Source organism: Oncorhynchus tshawytscha, linkage group LG10 (assembly GCF_018296145.1).
Source record: "Oncorhynchus tshawytscha isolate Ot180627B linkage group LG10, Otsh_v2.0, whole genome shotgun sequence".
NCBI classification, from domain to species: domain Eukaryota; kingdom Metazoa; phylum Chordata; class Actinopteri; order Salmoniformes; family Salmonidae; genus Oncorhynchus; species Oncorhynchus tshawytscha.
In genome coordinates this window covers 14,009,343-14,035,542 of record NC_056438.1, presented here as the reverse complement: position 1 = coordinate 14,035,542, position 26,200 = coordinate 14,009,343, and the positions used below count along the sequence as shown (strand labels likewise).

The 26,200-nt window shown below is 42.7% G+C and overlaps 1 pseudogene; it reads right to left on the bottom strand.

The window, feature by feature from the left end:
* LOC112259760 overlaps positions 1 to 26,200 on the bottom strand; it is a 110,653-nt pseudogene that overhangs the window by 17,797 nt on the left and 66,656 nt on the right.

Genomic DNA, 26,200 nt, shown 5'->3' with positions numbered 1-26,200 from the left:
TTCCATTCACTCTAAATACAGTATGTTGTTCCATTCACTCTAAATACAGTATGTTGTTCCATTCACTCTAAATACAGTATGTTGTTCCATTCACTCTAAATACAGTATGTTGTTCCATCCACTCTAAATACAGTATGTTGTTCCATTCACTCTAAATACAGTATGTTGTTCCATTCACTCTAAATACAGTATGTTGTTCCATCCACTCTAAATACAGTATGTTGTTCCATTCACTCTAAATACAGTATGTTGTTCCATTCACTCTAAATACAGTATGTTCTTCCATTCACTCTAAATACAGTATGTTCTTCCATTCACTCTAAATACAGTATGTTCTTCCATTCACTCTAAATACAGTATGTTCTTCCATTCACTCTAAATACAGTATGTTCTTCCATTCACTCTAAATACAGTATGTTCTTCCATTCACTCTAAATACAGTATGTTCTTCCATCCAAATACAGTCCAGTATGTTCTTCCATCCACTCTAAATACAGTATGTTGTTCATCCACTCTAAATACAGTATGTTCTTCCATTCACTCTAAATACAGTATGTTGTTCCATCCACTCTAAATACAGTATGTTGTTCCATCCACTCTAAATACAGTATGTTGTTCCATTCACTCTAAATACAGTATGTTGTTCCATCCACTCTAAATACAGTATGTTGTTCCATCCACTCTAAATACAGTATGTTCTTCCATTCACTCTAAATACAGTATGTTGTTCCATCCACTCTAAATACAGTATGTTGTTCCATTCACTCTAAATACAGTATGTTGTTCCATTCACTCTAAATACAGTATGTTGTTCCATTCACTCTAAATACAGTATGTTGTTCCATTCACTCTAAATACAGTATGTTGTTCCATTCACTCTAAATACAGTATGTTGTTCCATTAACTCTAAATACAGTATGTTGTTCCATTCACTCTAAATACAGTATGTTGTTCCATTCACTCTAAATACAGTATGTTGTTCCATTCACTCTAAATACAGTATGTTGTTCCATTCACTCTAAATACAGTATGTTGTTCCATTCACTCTAAATACAGTATGTTGTTCCATTCACTCTAAATACAGTATGTTGTTCCATTCACTCTAAATACAGTATGTTCTTCCATTCACTCTAAATACAGTATGTTGTTCCATCCAACTCACCAGTACTACTTTCTTCTGCAGGAAGCGGATGCTGACTCCGTAGACATTGACATACACCTCATCCAGGTAGGAGACCTTCCTGCTGCCACCACGACGGACGTTCTTCCCCCGCACCTGCAGCTCGACCAGTGAGCTGGGGAGGTCGTGACCCTGGGTCAGCGTGTAGGTGTAGGGGCCCTGGAAGTGGTGGGTGAGCCCATCGAACGTACGGTAGTGGGGGTCACCGTGGATATTGCACCTGTTGAACTCTGGAGAGGGGGTGGGAGGGAAAAGGGGAAGAGAAAGCTGTATGAGCAGGTAGAAACATTACAATCATACAGCAAAATAATATAGGCTGTTATAAGGCCAAGGTTTGTGTGAGTATTGAGTATTAGTATCTGTAATAGTATCTACTAGTACTACTAGTGGAATTAGAGGTAATATTGCCAATATTGGGAGTAGAATTGAGAGACTTACTCTCAGGTTTGCAGTAGAGTTCTCCATATTTGTCCAGAATGCAGACAGAATTGTCAGGACATTTAACGTCTGAGCAGGTTATGGAGCCTCCCAGGTTACAGGTACACTGGCCATCACAGTGGTCAGTCAACCACGAGTCACCCACCTGGAACACACACGTCAGGATTATGACTGACTGTTGATTCTAGGAGTGTGTCAGTAACAAAAACAATGATGATAAGATCTTTTGGCACTGTCCCCCCCCGCATTTTCCCCCAAAATGAATAAATTCTATCTTAAACTTTTAGTAGGCTTACTTGATGACGTATCAGCTATAGGTGAGGTAAGGTATAGGTAATATCAGACAGAGGTAATATCAGACAGAGGTAATATCAGACAGAGGTAATATCAGACAGAGGTAATATCAGACAGAGGTAATATCAGACAGAGGTAATATCAGACAGACGTAATATCAGACAGAGGTAATATCAGACAGAGGTAATATCAGACAGAGGTAATATCAGACAGACGTAATATCAGACAGAGGTAATATCAGACAGACGTAATATCAGACAGAGGTAATATCAGACAGAGTAATATCAGACAGACGTAATATCAGACAGACGTAATATCAGACAGAGGTAATATCAGACAGAGGTAATATCAGACAGAGGTAATATCAGACAGAGGTAATATCAGACAGAGGTAATATCAGACAGAGGTAATATCAGACAGAAATATCAGACAGACGTAATATCAGACAGACGTAATATCAGACAGAGGTAATATCAGACAGAGGTAACATCAGACAGAGGTAACATCAGACAGAGGTAATATCAGACAGAGGTAATATCAGACAGAGGTAATATCAGACAGACGTAATATCAGACAGAGGTAATATCAGACAGACGTAATATCAGACAGACGTAATATCAGACAGACATAATATCAGACAGAGGTAACATCAGACAGAGGTAACATCAGACAGAGGTAACATCAGACAGAGGTAATATCAGACAGAGGTAATATCAGACAGAGGTAATATCAGACAGACGTAATATCAGACAGAGGTAATATCAGACAGAGGTAATATCAGACAGAGGTAATATCAGACAGAGGTAATATCAGACAGAGGTAATATCAGACAGAGGTAACATCAGACAGAGGTAATATCAGACAGAGGTAATATCATCTGATGAGAGGAAGCCTGTGTGTGTGAGTGTGTGTGTGTGTGTGTTTGTGAGAGTGTGTGTGTGTGTGTACCAATCAGACTCACATCATGGTACTCTCCCACTCTGTCCACACAGCCACACTTGGCCAGAGGAACACACTGCACATCACTGAGGACAAACCCTGCGTCACACTGGCACCCCTCGACGCAGGTGGTAGAGGGCAGGTGGCAGAGCGTGGGGAACAGGTCAGAGCAGGTGGGGGGCAGGGGGCGTGCAGTCAGAGTAGTGGCTATTGGGGGCACGGCAGGGCTGGGAGAGTGAGAGGAGGGGGGAGAGAGAGGTTAGAAGACAACCAGAACACAACACATGACGTTGGTTCAATATATTCTTGTTACATAATATAGTGTATGGGATGATTTCACTCATTTTCTATCACTCTCTTCACCCTCTCTTTCTTACTTTCTTCATCCCTCTCATTTCCCTCCCCCTCTCTCTCCACCTCTCCTCCCTCTTCCCCTCTCTCTCAACCTCCCCTCTGTCCTCTCCTCCCTCTTCCCCTCTTCACTTACGACAGAATGTATTGTTCCTCCAGCTGATGGTGACCCCGGCTGACTGACAGGCTTGGGCATATGCTTCCACGTTATCACACAGTGTGGCCTGCATGCCGTCGTATTCACACATGTCATACACACAGTTGTCCAGGAAAGCCTCTGGGGACAGTAAAGAGTGGCAGGGCTTGAACTTGTCTCCGAGGACAACAGAAGAACACAGGGCTTCGTACTGGTTCTCTTCTTCTGTCGTGCAGTTGGGGTGGATGCTGGGACGCTCATCTGGCGAGCATCTGGAGGGATGAAGAGAGAGAGACAAATGGGTTAGATAGATGAAAGGAGAGAGGTATGTATTTAAGCAATAAGGCACAAGGGGGTGTGGTATATGGCCAATATACCATGGCTAAGGGCTGTTGTTAGGCACAATGCTGTCAGCCAATCAGCATTCAGGGCTCAAACCACACAGCCACACTGATTGGCTGACAGCCGTGGTATATCAGACCGTATAACATGGGGATGACAAAACATTTATTTTTACTGCAGTTTATAGCAGCAATAAGGCACCTCAGAGGTTTGTGGTACACGGCCAATATACCACTGCTAAGGGCTGTATCCAGAGACTCCACGTTGTGTCGTCCTTAACAACAGCCCTTAGCCGTGGTATATAGGCCAATATACCACGGGTAAGGGCTGTATCCAGAGACTCCACGTTGTGTCGTGCTTAACAACAGCCCTTAGCCGTGGTATATTGGCCAATATACCACGGCTAAGGGCTGTATCCAGAGACTCCACATTGTGTTGGAGCCCCCCCATCCACATCGATGGAACAGTAGTGGAGAGGGTAGCAAGTTTTAAGTTCCTCGGCATACACATCACAGACAAACTGAATTGGTCCACTCACACAGACAGCATCGTGAGGAAGGCGCAGCAGCGCCTCTTCAACCTCAGGAGGCTGAAGAAATTCGGCTTGTCACCAAAAGCACTCACAAACTTCTACAGATGCACAATCGAGAGCATCCTGGCGGGCTGTATCACCGCCTGGTATGGCAACTGCACCGCCCTCAACCGTAAGGCTCTCCAGAGGGTAGTGAGGTCTGCACAACGCATCACCGGGGCAAACTACCTGCCCTCCAGGACACCTACACCACCCGATGCTACAGGAAGGCCATAAAGATCATCAAGGACATCAACCACCCGAGCCACTGCCTGTTCACCCCGCTGTCATCCAGAAGGCGAGGTCAGTACAGGTGCATCAAAGCTGGGACCGAGAGACTGAAAAACAGCTTCTATCTCAAGGCCATCAGACTGTTAAACAGCCACCACTAACATTGAGTGGCTACTGCCAACACACTGTCAATGACACTGACTCTACTCCAGCCACTTTAATCATGGGAATTGATGGGAAATGATGTAAATATATCACTAGCCACTTTAAACAATGCTACCTTATATAATGTTACTTACCCTACATTATTCATCTCATATGCATACGTAGATACTGTACTCTATATCATCGACTGCATCCTTATGTAATACATGTATCACTAGCCACTTTAACTATGCCACTTGGTTTACATACTTATCTCATATGTATATACTGTACTCGATATCATCTACTGTATCTTGCCTATGCTGCTCTGTACCATCACTCATTCATATATCCTTATGTACATATTCTTTATCCCCTTACACTGTGTATAAGACAGTAGTTTTTTTGGAATTGTTAGTTAGATTACTTGTTCGTTATTACTGCATTGTCGGAACTAGAAGCACAAGCATTTCGCTACACTCGCAATAACATCTGCTAACCATGTGTATGTGACAAATAAAATTTGATTTGATTTGATTTGGTGTTGTGCTTAACAACAGCCCTTAGCCGTGGTATATTGGCCAATATACCACGGCTAAGGGCTGTATCCAGAGACTCCACGTTGTGTCGTGCTTAACAACAGCCCTTAGCCGTGGTATATTGGCCAAGTACATTTAAAAAAAAACATTGCAATACATTCACAACACATTAAGTGTGTGTCCTCAGGCCACTACTCCACTACCACACATCTACAACCGAAAATCCATGTGCTTGTGTGTGTATAGTGTGTATGTTATCGTGTGTGTGTGTGCATGTGTTTTTGTCTATGTTTGTGTTGCTTCACAGTTCCCGCTGTTCCAATAGGTGTATATTTATCTGTTTTTTAAATTAAATTTTACTGCTTGCATCAGTTACTTGATGTGGAATAGAGTTCCATGTATGTGGTAGAGAAAGGAAGGAGAGGATATCTACAGAGATGGATATCTGCATATCAGCAATGTGTGGGAAAGTGAGTTTGTTCTTGTATATGAATCATTTTCCTTCAGGTGTAGCACATGAATAAGGTCAGAGGTTAAAGGTCTAAGGTAAGAGGTCCAAGGTGCCTGACCCTGGGTCTGAGTCTCCCTCTGACTTCCAGCTGTTGCCCAGTTCCATCACGTCCTTGGCCGGCTTTCCATCTGGTTTCAGGTTGTCATCAGACATGTTCATGTTGAAGTTACCACACATACCACACACCTGGTGAGATGTAGAGAGAGAGCGTGTGAGAGATAATGGAGAAGATTACCAGGACAGATTACCAGGACAGATTACCAGGACAGATTACCGGGACAGATTACCAGACAGATTACCAGGACAGATTACCAGGACAGATTACCAGGACAGATTCCGGGATAGATTGCTAGGACAGATTACCAGGACATGTACTCAGAGCATACGCTGACCAGCTGGCAAGTGTTTTCACCTACATTTTCAACCTCTTCCTGACCCAGACTGTAATACCTACATGTTTCAAGCAGACCACCATAGTCCCTGTGCCCAAGAACACCAAGGTAACCTGTCTAAATGACTAGCACTCACATCTGTAGCACTCATACCCCTGGTGTCCATGTCACTCCAGCTTCTACCCCCATTTGACTGCTGAACAGTTCATCACATGGCTGCCCAGACTATTAGCATTGACCCCTTTATTTTAATCTTATTTTTTTATCTTGCTCAGGCTCCATGTACAGTCATTGGACCACACACACTCACACATACTACACTGACACTCCAACACACACACACACACACACACACACACACACACACACACACACACACACACACACACACACACACACACACACACACACACACACACACACACACACACACACACACATACACACACACACACACACACGCGCATTCCTTCACACTCTTTACATATGCTGCTGCTACTCTCTGTTTATTATCTATACATAGTCACTTCACCCCTATCTACATGTACATATTACCTCGACTAAAACATACCCCTGCACATTGACTCTGTACCGCTACCCATAGCCTCGTTATTGTTATTTTATTGTGTTACTATTTTACTTTAGTTTATTTAGCACATTACTCACTTTTTAAAAACTCTGCGTTGTTGGTTAAAGGCTCGTAAGTAAGCATTTCACAGTATCATTTTGATCTGAAGATGTGCATATTTTGAGACAGCAAAGTACATGTTTGTGTGAAAGAAGCTTCTTATTTGACCATGATATTATATGTATCATCATCATACAGTAACATTATAATGTTTGGGTCCAGTTGGATGTACCTTGTTGAAGTACTCTCCAGGGACGATGATCTCCAGGTGATGGACTCCATCAAACTTCACCTTCAGGCCAAAGTTAGTGTCTAGTAGAATGTAGACACCACTACTCAAGACCCTGGCCCCGGCCACATCGATGGACAGAGGAGTACGCACCCTGTGCCCGTTCAACTGGAGAGAAGAGAGGGGGAGGGAGAAAGATAGAGAGGGGGAGGGAGACATAGAGGGGTGGGGGAGTGAAGGGAGAAGGAGGTTATTAGTGGTGATTAATAATACATTATAAGGATCTGGGTGATTGTTTATCAAACTAGACCATCACAGCTTCCATGGGCGGTTCAAGGGAGGGGCTTGCCGGTGCTGATGTCCTCACTAGAATAGGCAACCTCCATCAGCACCCCTAGAAACAATATTTTAGTACAGGCAAACCCCCTTGCCTCCCCTTTCTCCCTTGTCTCCAGTCTTCACTGTCTACCCCGTCTCCTGTCTCCCCTGCCTCCCTTGTTTCCCATCTCCACTGTCTCCTGTCTCCCCTGTCTCCTCTGTCTCCCCTAACTCCTCTGTCTCCCCTGTCTCCTCTGTCTCCCCTGTCTCCTCTCTCTCCCCTGTCTCCTCTGTCCCCCTTGTCTCCCGTCTCCCCTGTCTCCCCTGTCTCCCCTGTCTCCCCTGTCTCCTCTGCCTCCCCTGCCAGCTTCATAGAGAGGATAGTGATTGTTGACGATGAATAATGACCAATACTTACCATAACGGTGACTCTACTATCTGACTGAAACAATTTGACAAAGCAGAGAACTGCTGTACTTTCTGGGGAAATCTGATTCACAGCTAACAGTAATATATACTCCCCAAGGACTCCCTCAGTAATATATACTCCCCAAGGAGACCTATATCCATCCTGCCCTGCCTATCTAAGGTCTTCGAAAGCCAAGTCAACAAACAGGTCACTGACCATCTCGAATCCCACCGTACCTTCTCCGCTGTGCAATCTGGTTTCCGAGCCGGTCACGGGTGCACCTCAGCCACACTCAAGGTACTAAACGATATCATAACCGCCATCGATAAAAGACAGTACTGTGCAGCCGTCTTCATTGACCTTGCCAAGGCTTTGGACTCTGTCAATCACCATATTCTTATCGGCAGACTCAGTAGCCTCGGTTTTTCGGATGACTGCCTTGCCTGGTTCACCAATTACTTTGCAGACAGATTTCAGTGTGTCAAATCGGAGAGCATGCTGTCCGGTCCTCTGGCAGTCTCTATGGGGGTGCCACAGGGTTCAATTCTCGGGCCGACTCTTTTCTCTGTATATATCAATGATGTTGCTCTTGCTGCGGGCGATTCCCTGATCCACCTCTACGCAGACGACACCATTCTATATACTTTCGGCCCGTCATTGGACACTGTGCTATCTAACCTCCAAACAAGCTTCAATGCCATACAACACTCCTTCCGTGGCCTCCAACTGCTCTTAAACGCTAGTAAAACCAAATGCATGCTTTTCAACCGATCGCTGCCTGCACCCGCATGCCCGACTAGCATCACCACCCTGGATGGTTCCGACCTTGAATATGTGGACATCTATAAGTACCTAGGTGTCTGGCTAGACTGAAAACTCTCCTTCCAGACTCATATCAAACATCTCCAATCGAAAATCAAATCAAGAGTCGGCTTTCTATTCCGCAACAAAGCCTCCTTCACTCACGCCGCCAAGCTTACCCTAGTAAAACTGACTATCCTACCGATCCTCGACTTCGGCGATGTCATCTACAAAATGGCTTCCAACACTCTACTCAGCAAACTGGATGCAGTCTATCACAGTGCCATCCGTTTTGTCACTAAAGCACCTTATACCACCCACCACTGCGACCTGTATGCTCTAGTTGGCTGGCCCTCGTTACATATTCGTCGCCAGACCCACTGGCTCCAGGTCATCTACAAGTCCATGCTAGGTAAGTCCATGCTGCCTCATCTATCCATGCAGTTCACTCACTGGTCACGATGGCAACATCCATCCGTAGCACGCGCTCCAGCAGGTGTATCTCACTGATCATCCCTAAAGCCAACACCTCATTTGGCCGCCTTTCATTCCAGTACTCTGCTGCCTGTGACTGGAACGAATTGCAAAAATCGCTGAAGTTGGAGACTTTTATCTCCCTCACCAACTTCAAACATCAGCTATCTGAGCAGCTAACCGATCGCTGCTGCTGTACATAGTCTATTGGTAAATAGCCCACCCATTTTCACCTACCTCATCCCCATACTGTTTTTATTTATTTACTTTTCTGCTCTTTTGCACACCAATATCTCTACCTGTACATGACCATCTGATCATTTATCACTCCAGTGTTAATCTGCAAAATTGTAATTATTCGCCTACCTCCTCATGCCTTTTGCACACATTGTATATAGACTCCCCCCTTTGTTTTCTACTGTGTTATTGACTTGTTAATTGTTTATTCCATGTGTAACTCTGTGTTGTCTGCTCACACTGCTATGCTTTATCTTGGCCAGGTCGCAGTTGCAAATGAGAACTTGTTCTCAACTAGCCTACCTGGTTAAATAAAGGTGAAATAAAAATAAATAAAAATAAAAAGGACTCCCTCAGTAATATATACTCCCCAAGGACTCCCTCAGTACTATATACTCCCCAAGGACTCCCTCAGTAATATATACTCCCCAAGGACTCCCTCAGTAATATATACTCCCCAAGGACTCCCTCAGTAATATATACTCCCCAAGGACTCCCTCAGTAATATATCCTCCCCAAGGACTCCCTCAGTAATATATACTCCCCAAGGACTCCCTCAGTAATATATACTCCCCAAGGACTCCCTCAGTACTATATACTCCCCAAGGACTCCCTCAGTACTATATCCTCCCCAAGGACTCACTCTGTAATATATACTCCTCCCCAAGGACTCCCTCAGTAATATATACTCCCCAAGGACTCCCTCAGTAATATATACTCCCCAAGGACTCCCTCAGTACTATATACTCCCCAAGGACTCCCTCTGTAATATATACTCCCCAAGGACTCCCTCAGTAATATATCCTCCCCAAGGACCCCCTCAGTAATATATACTCCCCAAGGACTCCCTCAGTAATATATCCTCCCCAAGGACTCCCTCAGTAATATATACTCCCCAAGGACTCCCTCGGTAATATATACTCCTCCCCATGGACTCCCTCTGTAATATATACTCCCCAAGGACTCCCTCAGTAATATATCCTCCCCAAGGACTCCCTCAGTAATATATACTCCCCAAGGACTCCCTCGGTAATATATACTCCTCCCCAAGGACTCCCTCGGTAATATATACTCCCCAAGGACTCCCTCAGTACTATATACTCCCCAAGGACTCTCTCCCTCCATCTCACCAGAACTCTGCGGCTCTTCTGTAGCGTGACGTTGGCGTTGGGAAGGTAGACTGTAACAGAGTGCACGTAAGACGCCTCTGGTTGGCCGCGCTCCTCATTCTTCGCCACGATGGTGAACGGAGTTACCTTGGTGGAGTTACACACCTGACAGCGAGAGAGGGAGGGAAGGAAAGAGACAGATGGGGGGATGAATGGGGGGAGAGAGAGAGAGAGAGAGACGGGGATGGAGGGAGGGATGGAGGGAGATGTTAAAGGGAGGGAGGAGAGGATGACATTACTCACCTCTACCAGGGTGTAGGTACAGGTACCCATAAAGGTGTGCATGACAGCGTCGAAGGTGTAGTAGTGAGGATCTCCAGACACATGACACACAGCCAAACCTATAGAAAGGACAGAGATAGTGAATTCACAGCCAAACCTATAGAAAGGACAGAGATAGTGAATTCACAGCCAAACCTATAGAAAGGACAGAGATAGTGAATTCACAGCCAAACCTATAGAAAGGATAGAGATAGTGAATTCACAGCCAAACCTATGGAAAGGACAGAGATAGTGAATTCACAAAGTGTTGCTGAGTTTGATGGGCTAAAAACTATCAATTATATTTTTTTGTCCCAGTAACATTTGTGAAATATAGAACAAAGACAACTGAGCCTGATAATAGTGACATGATATTTGAAGGATGTTAAAGGTCTACAGTGGGTGTAGTATTTACCTGTTGAGAAACATCCCAGCTCTCCCTCCAACACCTTACACTCCTGGGCGGGGCTACACTGCCACGGCTCACAGGTCATGTTGTTGCCACGGTTACACCTACAACGCTCCGAACAGTCCAGCTCAGTGAACCAACTGTCTCCCACCTAGGACATGCACAGACATACACATCGCCTCAACAATATGAGCTAGCCTTAAACATAGTCTACCAAATGTAGAGTGCAAAAAACTAAGCTGTGCTTTTGAAACAGAGGCTCAAACTTAAACTATTTCAAACGGTTTATGAGATGACTTGAACTCTAGTTTATGTTATTCCAACGAGTTCCAGGCATCGTATTGACTTCTGTGTAAGCAACGATAAAACAGTGACTCTCTTGCTTACCGGTCTATAGTTGTTATCCTCGTCGGTGCAGCCACACTGGCTGGGTGGGACACACTTGTCTCCGCTGAGGAGCAGTCCGAGGTCACACACACACCCCTCTACACAGGGCTGGTTACAGGTGGAGTTGAAAGTAGGGTTCTGACAGCTGGTGGGACAGGCGCTACCACAGGGCTCGTAGTGGCTGCCTGGGAGACACTTCAGAGCTGGGGGAGAGATGGAGGACATGTTGGTTCATCTCAATAAAGGGGGAGGGGGGTACGGTAACATAGAGTTAGAGCATGTTACAGATACAGTAACATAGAGTTAGGGTATGTTACAGATACAGTAACATACAGATACGGTAACATACAGATACAGTAGCATAGAGTTAGAGCATGTTACAGATACAGTAACATACAGATATGGTAACATACAGATACAGTAACATACAGATACGGTAACATACAGATACAGTAACATAGAGTTAGAGCATGTTACAGATACAGTAACATACAGATATGGTAACATACAGATACAGTAACATACAGATACGGTAACATACAGATACAGTAGCATAGAGTTAGAGCATGTTACAGATACAGTAACATACAGATACGGTAACATACAGATACAGTAACATACAGATACAGTAACATAGAGTTAGAGTATGTTACAGATACAGTAACATACAGATACGGTAACATACAGATACAGTAACATAGAGTTAGAGTATGTTACAGATACAGTAACATACAGATACGGTAACATACAGATACGGTAACATACAGATACAGTAACATACAGATACAGTATGTTACAGATACGGTAACATACAGATACAGTAACATAGAGTTAGAGTATGTTACAGATACAGTAACATACAGATACGGTAACATACAGATACGGTAACATACAGATACGGTAACATAGAGTTAGAGTATGTTACAGATACGGTAACATACAGATACAGTAACATAGAGTTAGAGTATGTTACAGATACGGTAACATACAGATACAGTAACATAGAGTTAGAGCATGTTACAGATACAGTAACATAGAGTTAGAGTATGTTACAGATACAGTAACATACAGATACGGTAACATACAGATACAGTAACATAGAGTTAGAGTATGTTACAGATACAGTAACATACAGATACGGTAACATACAGATACGGTAACATACAGATACGGTAACATACAGATACGGTAACATACAGATACGGTAACATACAGATACAGTAACATACAGATACAGTAACATACAGATACGGTAACATACAGATACAGTAACATAGAGTTAGAGTATGTTACAGATACAGTAACATACAGATACGGTAACATACAGATACGGTAACATACAGATACGGTAACATAGAGTTAGAGTATGTTACAGATACGGTAACATACAGATACAGTAACATAGAGATAGAGTAACATACAGATACGGTAACATACAGATACAGTAACATAGAGTTAGAGCATACAGATACAGTAACATACAGATACGAACATACAGATACAGTAACATACAGATACGGTAACATACAGATACGGTAACATACAGATACGGTAACATACAGATACGGTAACATACAGATACAGTAACATACAGATACGGTAACATACAGATACAGTAACATACAGATACGGTAACATACAGATACAGTAACATAGAGTTAGAGTATGTTACAGATACGGTAACATACAGATACAGTAACATAGAGTTAGAGTATGTTACAGATACGGTAACATACAGATACAGTAACATAGAGTTAGAGTATGTTACAGATACAGTAACATACAGATACAGTAACATAGAGTTAGAGTATGTTACAGATACAGTAACATACAGATACGGTAACATACAGATACAGTAACATAGAGTTAGAGTATGTTACAGATACGGTAACATACAGATACAGTAACATAGAGTTAGAGTATGTTACAGATACAGTAACATACAGATACAGTAACATACAGATACGGTAACATACAGATACGGTAACATACAGATACAGTAACATAGAGATAGAGTAACATACAGATACGGTAACATACAGATACAGTAACATAGAGTTAGAGCATGTTACAGATACAGTAACATACAGATACGGTAACATACAGATACGTAACATACAGATACAGTAACATACAGATACGGTAACATACAGATACAGTAACATACAGATACGGTAACATACAGATACAGTAACATAGAGTACAGTAACATACAGATACAGTAACATACAGATACAGTAACATACAGATACAGTAACATACAGATACGGTAACATACAGATACAATAACATAGAGGTAGAGTATGTTACAGATACGGTAACATACAGATACAGTAACATAGAGTTAGAGTATGTTACAGATACAGTAACATACAGATACGGTAACATACAGATACAGTAACATACAGATACGGTAACATACAGATACAGTAACATACAGATACAGTAACATAGAGTTAGGGTATGTTACAGATACAGTAACATAGAGTTAGAGCATGTTACAGATACAGTAACATAGAGTTAGGGTATGTTACAGATACAGTAACATACAGATACGGTAACATACAGATACAGTAACATAGAGTTAGAGTATGTTACAGATACGGTAACATACAGATACAGTAACATAGAGTTAGAGTATGTTACAGATACAGTAACATACAGATACGGTAACATACAGATACAGTAACATAGAGTTAGAGTATGTTACAGATACGGTAACATACAGATACAGTAACATAGAGTTAGAGCATGTTACAGATACAGTAACATACAGATACAGTAACATAGAGTTAGAGTATGTTACAGATACGGTAACATACAGATACAGTAACATAGAGTTAGAGTATGTTACAGATACAGTAACATACAGATACGGTAACATACAGATACAGTAACATAGAGTTAGAGTATGTTACAGATACGGTAACATACAGATACAGTAACATAGAGTTAGAGTATGTTACAGATACAGTAACATACAGATACAGTAACATAGAGTTAGAGTATGTTACAGATACGGTAACATACAGATACAGTAACATAGAGTTAGAGTATGTTACAGATACAGTAACATACAGATACAGTAACATAGAGTTAGAGTATGTTACAGATACAGTAACATACAGATATGGTAACATACAGATACAGTAACATACAGATACGGTAACATACAGGTACAGTATGTTACAGTATATTGACAGGTTTCTTAGTAGATGCACGGCCTAGTGTTTTACATAGAGAACACGCAGGTGTGTGTGTGTGTGTGTGTGTGTGTGACTTACGACAGGTGTGTGTGTGACTTACGACAGGTGTGTATGTGTGTGACTTACGACAGAAGGTGTTGTTCCTCCATGCGATAGGTACTCCAGCCAAGGCACACAGGTCAGCGTAACTCTCTATAGCCTGGCACAGAGCCACCGTCTCTCCTCCTGTAGCACACTGGTCATACACACAGTTCTCCTGGTAGATGTTGGGGGGAACCACCGCGTGGCACGGCTTGAAGATACCTGGGACAACCATGGAGAATGATTGGTGATAAACGGTTTTAGTGAAGGGGGAGACTGAAATATACATTCCAAGTTGTGTGTAGTATATTTTATGTAACCCTTTTGGTGAAAAAAAATATGTTTGAGCATAGGATTTAGTTTAGACAGTGTGTTCATTCAGTGCATTTGGAGTATAAAGACCCCTTGACTTTTCCCACATTTTGTTACGTTACAGCCTTATTCTAAAATATATTAAATAAATACATTTCCTCATTGATCTACACAGAAAACTCCATTATGACAAAGCGAAAATAGGTTTTAAGAATTGTTGTCCATTTATTTAAAAAACTAACAGAAATACCTTATTTAAATAAGTATTCAGACCCTTTGCTATGAGACTCAAAATTGAGCTCAGGTTCATCCTTTTTCCATTGATCATGTTAGAGATGTTTCTACAACTTGATTGGAGTTCAACTGTGGTAAATTCCATTGACTGGACATGATTTGGAAAGGCACACCTGTCTATGTAAGGTCCCACAAAGTCAGAGCAAAAACCAGGCCATGAGGAATTGTCTGTAGAGCCCCGTCACAGGATTGTGTCGAGGCACAGATCTGGGGAAGGGTACCAAAAAATGTCTGCAGCATTGAAGGTCCCCAAGAACACAGTGGCCTCCTCATCTTTAAATGGAAGAAGTTTGGAACCACCAAGACTCTTCCTAGAGCTGGCCGCCCAGCCAAACTGAGCAATTGGGGGAGAAGGGCCTTGGTCAGGGAGGTGAGTAAGAACCCGATGGTCACTCTGACAGAACTCTAGAGTTCCTCTGTGGAGATAGGAGAACTTTCCAGAGGGACTTTTTCTGCAGTACTCCACCAATCAGGCCTTTATGGTAGAGTGGCCAGACGGAAGCCACTCCTCAGTAAAAGGCACATGACAGCACGCTTGGAGTTTGCCAAAAGGCACCGAAAGGACTCTCAGACCATGAGAAACAAGATTCTCTGGTCTGATGAAACCAAGATTGAACTCTTTGGCCTGATTGCCAAGCATCACATCTGGAGGAAACCTAGCACCATCCCTACGGTGAAGCATGGTGGAGGCAGCATCATGCTGTGGGGATGTTTTTCAGTGACAGGGACTAGAAGACTAGTCAGGATCGAGGGAAAGATGAACGGAGCAAAGTACAGAGAGATCCTTGATGAAAACCTGCTCCAGAGAGCTCAGGACCTCAGACTGGGGCGAAGGTTCACCTTCCAACAGAACAACGACCCTAAGCACACAGCCAAGACAATGCAGGACATGCTTCGGGACAAGTCTCTGAATGTCCTTGAGTGGCCCAGCCAGAGCCTGGACTTGAACCCGATCAAACATCTCTGGAGACACCTGAAAATAGCTGTGCAGCGACGCTCCCCATCCAACCTGACAGAGCTTGAGAGGATGCAGAGAAGAATGGGAGAAACTCCCCAAATACAGGTGTGTCAAGCTTATAGTGTCATACCCAAGAAGACTCAAGGCTGTAATCGCTGCTAATGGTGCTTGAACAAATTGCTGAGTAGGGGGTCTGAATACTTTTGTAAATGTAACATTTCCGTTTTTTATTTGTAATACATTTGTAAAAATGTCTAAAAACCTGTTTTTTCTTTATCATTATGGGTTATTGTGTGTAGATTGATGAGAGGGAAAAAACTATTTAATCCATTTTAGAATAAGGCTGTAACGCAACAAAATGTGAAAAAGTTCAAGGGGTCTGAATACTTTCCGAATGCACTGTGTGTGTGTGTGTGTGTGAGTGTGTGTGTGTATGTGTGTGTATGTGTATGTGTATGTGTGTGTGTGTGTGTGTGTGTGTGTGTGTGTGTCTCACCGATAGGGTCACTGATCATCCCACAGCTGGTAGGTTTCACAGCCTCTGCCTCCACCTTGGGATCACACTCCTCCTCTCCTCCACCGTGGGTGCAGCTGACAGGGACAGAGGGATGGAGGGATTAAAGAAAGGGACAAACGTCAAAGACGTCACTGTCGAGGAGTGAAATTAAATCTCCATGGAGACAGACCTGTAGTAGGTCACGTTTGATACAAAACACTGGAATCCAGTCTGGCTCTGGTATTCAAGGTCAGACTATAGGTACTTCCAGAAAAATACAAGATGAATAAAACCATTCAATTCATGAATGCAAAAGAAATGGAAACAGGAGACTCACTCGGGGCGGTCGTCGGGTACCTGCCAGCTCTCTCCCAGTTCGTTGGTGTTGACGGCTGGTTTACCATCTGGCTTGATGTTGTCATCACCAGGTTGGTCATTGAAGTTTCCTATTAGATAGACAATCACCAAATAATTACAGAATCCCTATCTAGTCAATTAGGATGTTTTGTATCATTATTTTCTCATCCCAAGGGCGTGTATGGTGTACTACTGCAGGTTTCCCTGTCTGTCAATATTGATTATCTGTTGATGAACCCTTCTTACCACAAAGTCCACAGAGCAGTTGGTTGTAGAAGGAGGGCAGAGTGACGTCAGCGTGGTGGTTACCATCGAACCTCACCCGCAGGCCAAAGGTCGTCTCCAACACAACGAACTTCCCGCTCAGGTAGACCTTCACCCCATTGGTCAGAGTCACGGGAGGGGTCACCAGGGTACCGTTGACCTGGGAGAGGGGCAGAGAGCAACCAGTTTGATTAAACGTCTTGACGCTAAAAGCTGACGATACAGTGCAGCGTTGAATATTATTTTTGATATATTTCGGTTTTCTTTACTGGTGAAAGGCATAACCACCTTCCATCTTCTACACGGCAAAGCCTTTTTCTGACACTTTGGCAGCATAATTCATATATAAATAAATAATATAAATAAACTAAAATGTGGGAAATGTAACATTTGTGATGAAGTCAAACTGTAGCGCTAATCTACCCATAATCCTCCTCACCTGTATTTTGCGTCCCTTTCCCAAGATGACAGTCATCCCGGAGACCTTGACCATGACGGCTCGGACGTACGACACCTTCTTGTTGCTGCCTCGGTGCTCGTTCTGCGTGTCGACGGTGAAGTATGGCAAGCCGGAGGACTCATTGCACGGCTTGGTGAGAGTGTAGGAACAGGAACCCATGAAGTTATGCACCTTTTTATCGAAAGAGGTGTAGTGAGGGTCGCCCTGTACAGTGCAGATACCTGTTTCTGTGGGTAGAGGGAGGAGAGATGGAGGGTAGAGTTTAGTTATAGTTTATCATATTGAATTAATTTATGGTTGTGATGTTGTTAAATGTGTTGTAATTCATGTGTGTTGTAATTAATGCGTGTTGTAATTCATGTGTGTTGTAATTCATGCGTGTTGTAATTCATGTGTGCTGTAATTCATGCGTGTTGTAATTCATGCGTGTTGTAATTCATGCGTGTTGTAATTCATGCGTGTTGTAATTCATGCGTGTAGTAATTCATGCGTGTTGTAATTCATGCGTGTTGTAATTCATGCGTGTTGTAATTCATGCGTGTTGTAATTCATGCGTGTTGTAATTCATGTGTGTTGTAATTCATGCGTGTTGTAATTCATGTGTGCTGTAATTCATGCGTGTTGTAATTCATGCGTGTTGTAATTCATGTAATTCATGCGTGTGTAATTCATGTAAATTCATGCGTGTTGTAATTCATGCGTGTTGTAATTCATGCGTGTTGTAATTCATGTGTGTTGTAATTCATGTGTTGTAATTCATGCGTGTTGCTAATTCATGCGTGTTGTAATTCATGCGTGTTGTAATTCATGCGTGTTGTAATTCATGCGTGTTGTAATTCATGCGTGTTGTAATTCATGCGTGTTGTAATTCATGCGTGTTGTAATTCATGCGTGTTGTAATTCATGCGTGTTGTAATTCATGCGTGTTGTAATTCATGTGTGTTGTAAATCATGTGTGTTGTAATTCATGCGTGTTGTAATTCATGCGTGTTGTAATTCATATAACTGTATAGTACCCAGTGGGTAACATCCTAACTCCCCATCCTGCAGGCCGCAGCTCTCTGCCGGGGTACAGGTGGTGTTGTGACACTGTAGCACCCCTCCACCCAGACACACACACTTCTCCTTACAGCCCTCCAGGTACCAGGCGTCCCCCACCTGAAACACACACATCATGGTGAGTCTACAGTTCAGTACTACTGTCTTTTATTTTCATTCAGATGATTTAACATGAGTGTTCAATGCAACGTAGTTCAATTTCTACTTGTATCAGGGACTGATGAAGTTATTATGAAAGCTTGATGCTCAATACGAAACATAAAACCAAGTTAAGTATATATTCATTGTTTTATCCTTTATTTAACCAGAGGTCACATTGAGATTTGACATTATTAAACCGTATTAAACATTCACTAAGGTGAAACACAGGAGTGTTACTCACAGGATGGTAGTCTCCAGAGGAGTTGACACAGCCACAGTCTTTAACAGGAACACACTTGTCGTCACTGAGGATAAAGCCACGGTTACACTCACACCCCTCCACACACACCCCGGAGCAACCAGGGGGGCCGCTGACACCCAGACATGTCTCTGGACAGGAGCTCACACACATGGAGTAAGAACTGTTGGGAGGACAGGCCAGAGCTATAGAGGTAGAGGAGAGAGAGCAGGAACAGGTCAGTACAGGAAGGTCTTCTGAATCATAAAGTACCTAACAGCTCCAAACATGATCAGGAGTGACTGTAATATTGGGATTGATTGACAAACATATTTGCACTGCAACTGTGTAACTTTGGCCTGTGTGCCAGCCTGATAAATAAAATCCTGCTTCTCCTATGGAAAAGCTGCAGCAGACTCCGAAGGTAGTTGGACGGTGTGACCTGCCAAGTCATTTCCAATCAGTGCAGCGAAGGGGAGGAGACGATGACATGATCGTTTTTAAAGACGCACTAGTTTTTTAAACTTTTGCTGTTGAAAAGAAATATCCCAAGTATAAATACAGTGATGCACACACACTTAAAGGGGCATTCTGCAGTTGCTACATACCTTTCTTTGATAAATGAATGATATTTACCCATTGATTCTTGAAGAATATAACTTAGAAATAAATGCACCATGAGCTTAGTCGTACCCCATCAGAACCCCAAATATAAACGTGTTTTACTCCAATGTTTGTAAACAAAGAAAATGTAAATAAACAACACTATATAGCCTCAAACCATGGTTAAAACTATAATTCAAGTCTTGTATCCACAACACATTTCTCCAACCCCATCCTTCAGCTATTTACCGAACCAGGCGCGGGGAAGCCGCTTCGTTATTGTTTCAACCGCTGATTGCTGCTTTAAGGGTAAAACAAGATATTCTGAGCAAAAAGTGTTTTTTTGAGACACACCTGCAAACTTCTAGAGTTGGCCATTCTGCTGGGTCTACTCTGATGTCATCCCCCCCCCCGGTTGAGGAGTGTTAGAGAACAAAAGAGGAAAGCCCCCACTTGTGATGTCATGACTTACCTGGATCACCTATTGAGATGTGCCTTTTGTTAAGTAAATCAGGTGTTAAATGAGGTGAAAAGAGACTGGAGTGCATCTTTAAGCAACTGAGACAGAGCCTCTGAGTGCATTGGATCTCAGTCTATGGTGTCTGTGGTGTCTACAGTGTGAGACAGAAATCAGCAGAAGTCTGGCTGTCTCCAGGGGTGGACCTTGACCTCTGAACCTCCCCGATTCACTCCCATTGTGACTAAATGTCTGTGATGTCTACATATGAGACTCACGGCAGAAATCTGGCTCCCTCCAGGGGTGGACCTTGATCCCTGCGCTCAGGCAGGCGTCGGTATACACCTGAAGCTGGTCACACAGCATCTGCTGTTGGCCCACGAAGCGACACATGTCATACACACAGCTCTGGAAGAACGGACTAGGGTCCACCGACGCTATGCACTCCCTGTTGGGGGCGGAGGGGGGGGGGATAAAATGCAGAGAAAGTAATGGAATGAGTGAAATGTGTGAGGAAGACAGGGGGATTTGAGAAAGAAAGAAAGACAGAAAGAAAGGAAAGAGAGTGGAGGGAGGGAGCATCAAAGAGAAAAGTCAAAACACCGATATATATAAGCTTCACTCCAAAATTCTGTATATCCATTTTCAGAGTGACTTATAGTAAGTGCCTTCATCTTAAGATAGCTATGTGAGATAACCACATATCACAGTCAAATATACAGCATACGAGCATTACATTCCAGCTTAACAATGGATATGTAGCGTTTTGCAAAAAAACACATTTTCATATACATCTAAAATCTATTTATAAAAAATCTGAGAACAGTAATACTTTACACACACATGAAGGTACCCATAAGCAATCATTTCTGATGATTGTGAAAGATTTGTGAAAATGTTTTAAAAGAAATTGTGAATATAACGATTTGGAATGAAACTCATCAAGTATATTTTCACATATATAGCCCAAAACTTGAAATTAAATTAATTAAATCTGCACTATTTTCAAATAAGCATTCATTTGTGATGAAAAAATACAAATGTGAAAAGTTGGTGGATATAGCATTTTGGACATAAACGCTTCTTATACAACTTTAAATCACTTTCTCTATACATACTATATGGGGTGAGTACTGAGTTAATATTCTGTATGAATGATTTTTCATGTCAAATCATCAGTTAATCCCTTATGGGATTAATTGACACATAAACAAACATTAGAATAATTCAGAGTTGTTAGTGTTCTTGCTCACCTGAAGGGTCCTTTGGTGTCGGTTAATTTCCCACAGTTCTCAGGTTTGGAAACCTCTGCCTCTAGTGAGGGATCACAGTGTGGATCTGGGTCGGTGTCGGGTTTGCATCTGTGGAAAACACAATGTTAGTAAACAATTAAAAAAATGGAAAGACAATAACATTTTATAATATAATGCACAATACACTTATTACTACCCCTTAAAGTGTACACTAAGTTCCCAAACTGTTGCATATTACAAGTGTACACTAAGTTCCCAAACTATTTCTACTACATACATTAATGGGCAGAAATATTCCCAAAGAAAGTTCCCTCATAATTCCCACTCACGTGACATCCTCATCTTCCTCGGTCTTCCAGCTGTTTCCAAAGTCCTTGGAGGTGGTGACCTGGGATCCGTCCGGCTTGGTGAAGTCGTTGTTAGGGTTACCGTCGTAGTCGCCGCACAGACCACACATCTTGTCAGAGTAGGAGCTGTATAGACCAAGACACACGACACAGTAGATTAGATACACAGCACAGTGGATTAGTTCAAAGGTCAAGATACAAAGACATAAAACCAGTGGATTGCTAGAGAGATCATACTACAAAGATCATAATACCAAGATACACAACAACCAGCAGATTACTACAAAGATCAGAACAGAACAGAAATGGTTCTAAATTCTATATGAATAATATTAAATCATTAAGTCATGATGATAAATAATTTGCAATAGTATTGATACATTTATCACATAGATATGGCACAAAAGTAGTACACTATAAAAATAATAGGGTGTAATTTGTTTGAGATCGGCCTTGTGGAAAAAGGAAGACACTAGATTCTAATTCCTGTGCCCACTTCTTGTGTCTGTGCGTACCTGGGCACTGAGATCTGGGCGTAGTGGTTTCCGTCCCAGCGCACCTTGAGGCCGAACGGAGTCTGCAGCGTGACGTACTGACCCGCCAGCGATAGAGAGATGAGCGAAGAGGGGGAGTGAGGGAGGGACACTCGCTTTCCATTCACCTGTCGAGAGAGAGAGAGAGAGAGAGAGAGAGAGAGAGAGAGAGAGAGAGAGAGTCACAGACAGAGGATTTTGATGTTTGAGCTCTGTTAAGGATAAGACAGACATAATTCTAGGAAAGAAAACAAAGTAGAGGTGAAGATGAGGTCTCACTGAAAGACAGATTTAAAGGGTTACTGGTAAAAGAGACGACGATGATGATGATGATGATGATGATGACGATGACGGAGGGAGGGAGGGAGAGAATAGATAAAAAGAGACAATGAAAGAGAGAGAAAGAGAGATAAAAGGTGTATTACAAAGAGGGGAAGAAAAAGGCTTTGGGTGAATCATCATGGTGTAATATTGTTGATCCTTATCTTAAGGGAGAGATGGAGAACAAGAAAGAGATAACAGAGTGATACCACCACATCTGTGACGTGGAATGTGAAGGACATAAACATGTATGAGAAAGTGTTATTACCGTTAATAACATAGAATTATGACACTTACACAGTTTTACATGCATAGGATTACATGTAAATTATGGGCTGGGTTAAATACATAAAGAGCTGTATAAATTCATTGGGTTGACTGATTGATTGACTGATAGATTAATGGATGAATTGATTCATTCATGGATGGATGGATGTATTAACATGTACCAGAGTCTTCCTGCTCTTCATTAGTGTGACAGTGATTCCATCGACAGTGACGTAGAGCTTTTTCAGGTAGGACACTCCAGCCAGACCACGCTCCTCGTTCTTACCCTCCACAGAGAACCAGGGACCTAGAACACATACAGCAGAACACAAGTAGAACCACAGGGCTTAGAACACAGCAGGACCTAGAGTTAGAACTACAGAACCAAGAACCCAGAGCCCCGAGTTAGAACTACATAATCCAGAGCCCAGAGTTAGAACTACAGAACCTAGAACTCAGTTAGAACTACAGAACCCAGAACCCAGAGTTAGAACTACAGAACCTAGAATCCAGAGCCCAGAGTTAGAACTGCACAACCCAGAGCGCAGAGTTAGAACTACACAACACAGAGCGCTGTTAGAGCTACAGAACCCAGAGCCCAGAGTTAGAACTACAGAACCTAGAACCCAGAGCCCAGAGTTAGAACTACACAACCCAGAGAGCAGAGTTAGAACTACACAACCCAGAGTACTGTTAGAACTACAGAACCTAGAACCCAGAGTTAGAACTACAGAACCTAGAACCCAGAGCCCAGAGTTAGAACTACACAACCCAGAGTGCAGAATTAGAGCTACAGAACTCAGACCCCAGAGTTAGAACTACAGAATCTAGAACCCAGAGCCCAGAGTTATAACTACAGAACCTAGAACCCAGAGTTAGAACTACAGAACCTAGAAACCAGGGTTATAACTACAGAACCTAGAACCCAGAGTTAGAACTAAAGAACCTAGAAACCAGAGTTATAACTACAGAACCTAGAACCCAGAGTTAGAACTACATAACCGAGCACCCAGAGTTTGAACTATAGAACCTACAATCCAGAGTTAGAACTACAGAACCCAGAGATAGAACTACATAACCCAGAACCCAGAGTTAGAACTGTTACCTGTGTTGTTCTTGCAGGTCCTGGCCAGGGTGTAGGTGCAGGTCCCCATGAAGCTGTAGAACCTATCATCAAATGTATTGTAGTGGGGGTCTCCAGAGATCACACAGTCCTGGGAACCTGGGGTAGAGGGGACAGAGGGAGAAATCATGGACTATAAGCAGGAGATAGAATAACAGTAGCCTGTATTAAAGATGACAGATATTCCAGTCCTGAGAGCCTGGAGAACAGATATGAGATATGATATGTTATAATAGAAGTACAGTAAGTATACAAGCAGATTATCTTGTCATGGCCTGATGCAAAGAAAGATCAAGAAATGTTGGATACCTTTAGTACAGGCCCTATGTTCCTCCAGCAACCAAGATAATAACTTTAGTACAGGCCCTATGTTCCTCCAGCAACCAAGATAATAACTTTAGTACAGGCCCTATGTTCCTCCAGCAACCAAGATAATAACTTTAGTACAGGCCCTATGTTCCTCCAGCAACCAATATAATAACTTTAGTACAGGCCCTATGTTCCTCCAGCAACCAAGATAATAACTTTAGTACAGGCCCTATGTTCCTCCAGCAACCAAGATAATAACTTTTCCTCCAGTACAGGCCCTATGTTCCTCCAGCAACCAAGATAATAACTTTAGTACAGGCCCTATGTTCCTCCAGAAACCAAGATAATAACTTTAGTACAGGCCCTATGTTCCTCCAGAAACCAAGATAATAACTTTAGTACAGGCCCTATGTTCCTCCAGAAACCAAGATAATAACTTTAGTACAGGCCCTATGTTCCTCCAGGAACCAAGAGGATAAAGAAAGTAAATATACAAGAACATCATAAACATATTTATTTTGCAAGTATATTGTTTATGTCAGGGGACTTACTTGTAGGGTAGCAGTCCATCTCTCCTCCCTGGACCTTACACTCGTGCATTGGAGGGCAATCAGAGGGATTGCAGGTGACGAAGGGAGCGTTACAATAACATTTCAGCTTACAGTCCTCCAGGTACCACTCCTCACCAGGCTGGAGGGAGGGAGGGAAGGAGGAGAGATGGAGGGAGAGACAATAGTTCATCAGTGGTTGGTTGCAGGTTGGTTACATACACGTCACACACACAAAGTCCATCACCCGACACACAACACACTCACCTCATAGTACTGTCCGTTGGTGCCTTTGCAGCCACAGGAGTTCTCTTTGACACACTTCCCAGCGCTGAGGACGTAACCAGGGTCACACACACAGCCCTCTGAACAGGGAGCATCACACCCTGTGGAGGGTCTGGAGGCACAGCTGGGCTGGCAAGGGGCGGCACAGGGCACGTACTGACTGTTGGGGGGGCATGTCAGAGCTGGAGAGAAGGAGGGAAGAGGAGACATTAGGAGATAGGTCTACTTTAAAACATGACTGTCTCTTAATAATGACGTTGTTGATTATACGGAACAGTACTGTTAGAGTGTATTGTTTGGTCTTTGATGTGCTAATAACAGCAGGGTCTTTGGTGAGTGAATGAATCATTATTATTATATTAATCACTGCAATTTCCATCTTCATCATCAATATCCGTCTCTTCCTTGTTATTATTATGTATAACATGTATCTGTAGCAGGGTTGGGGTCCATTTCAATTCCAGTCAATTCAGGAAGTACTTTAAAATACCAATTCCAATTCTCTTTAATGCTTTTCAGTGAGGGAAAACTTGGAATGAGAATTTGGTTTACTTTCTGAAATGACTGGAATGAAATGGAATTGACCCCAACACTGATCTGTACTCACGGCAGAAGGTGCTGTTCCTCCAGGTTCCGATGGTGACTCCTCGGTCCTGACAGTCGTTGACGTACGACTCGATGGACTCACACAGGATGGGTTGAGCACCATCCAGCTCGCACAGGTCAAACAGACAGTCCTTGAAGAAACTCTGAAATAGACACACATAAACATATGCGTGTCTTCGACTTGCACCAAAGCTTGGAGGTTTGGTTACTTAAGTGACAAAGTTGTTTGAATTGAATATAATTAAGAGTGTTTAAACATTTATGCACTAAATATGTCTATATATTTACAAAA